Below are 1316 nucleotides of genomic sequence, written 5' to 3'. Positions count from 1 at the left end.
TAAAAGGGGGCATACAACCAGTGGAAGGGAGGAGCTATCACCAAGGAGGAGTACTCCCCCTCAGCCTGTGAGTGTAGGAGAGCTATTAGGAAGGCCAAGGCAGAGATGGAACTCAGGCTAGCGTCCAGGATTAAGGACAACAAAAAGTCCTTTTTCAAGTACACTGGGAGCAAGAAGAGGGTACCAGGCAATGTAGGGCCCCTGCAAGACACAAACGGTAATCTTGTAGCTATGCCAGACAAGAAAGTTGATATTTTTAACAGTTTCTTTGCCTCTGTTTTCTTGAACAGGGACCGGGACATCCCACCTACCAGAGGTAGGGACAATCTCGGGGATAGCTCTGTCAGGCCTTCAGTCAGCGCAGATGTAGTTAGGGAACTTCTGGAAGGGCTAGACATTTTTAAATCTGCAGGTCCAGATGCCTTCCACCCAAGGGTGTTGAGGGAGCTGCCAGGGGTCATCACAGAGCCCTTGGCTTGGCTGTATGAGCATTCGTAGTCATCTGGTCAGGTGCTGGGGGATTGGAAACTGACTGATGTGGTCCCAATTTTCAAGAAAGGGAGGAAGGAGGACTCAAGTAGCTACAGGCCTGTAAGCCTCACCTCAGTGCTCGGGAAGATCTTGGAGAGAATCATCAAGGAGCACATCTGTGGGGGGCCAGCAAGGGAGATCATGTTCAGGGGCAATCAGCGTGCGCTTATCAAAAACAGGTCCTGCCTGACCAACCTGGTTGCCTTTTATGACCAGGTGACTAAATCCTTGGATGATGGTGTCGCCGTGGATGTAGTCTTTTTAGATTTTAGGAAGGCCTTTGACACTGCCTCTTGCCCCATCTTCATCAATACATTAAGTGACTGCGGCATTGATGCCTGTACAGTTGGATGGGTAAAAAATTGGCTGATGGGGTGCACCCAGAGTAGCGGTGGGTGGGTTGTACTCAACCTGGCGAGATGTGAGCAGTGGGGTACCCCAGGGCTTGGTCCTTGGGCCCGCGCTGTTTAACAACTTCATCAGCGACTTGGATGAGGGGATGAAAAGCATGCTGTCCAACTTTACTGATGACACTAAGATGTGGGGTGAGGTGGACTCAATTGAAGGGAGAGAGAGGCTGCAAATAGATTTAGGCAGACTATAAAAGTGGGCAGATGAGAACAGGATGGGGTTCAACGTAGACAAATGCAGGGTGCTGCACCTCGGGAGAAGGAATCCACAGCATACATACAGGCTGGGGAGTTCCCCTCTTGAAAGCATAGAGGTGGAACGGGATCTTGGAGTCATTACTGACTCCAAGATGAACATGAGCCGCCAATGCCAGA

At 50.6% G+C, this 1316-nt stretch overlaps 1 protein-coding gene across 4 annotated transcripts in view; it reads right to left on the bottom strand.

Annotated features, from left to right (window-relative positions):
* The window catches only part of LOC109305609, a 65132-nt gene that overhangs the window by 45746 nt on the left and 18070 nt on the right, over positions 1-1316 (bottom strand). The gene's annotated exons all lie outside the window — the stretch shown is intronic.

The sequence above is a fragment of the Crocodylus porosus genome, unplaced genomic scaffold, assembly GCF_001723895.1.
Source record: "Crocodylus porosus isolate Cpor-Errol unplaced genomic scaffold, CroPor_comp1, whole genome shotgun sequence".
Taxonomy (NCBI): Eukaryota; Metazoa; Chordata; order Crocodylia; family Crocodylidae; genus Crocodylus; species Crocodylus porosus.
The sequence above is the reverse complement of the archived record's forward strand: the minus strand, read 5'-3'. Positions and strand labels throughout refer to the sequence as shown.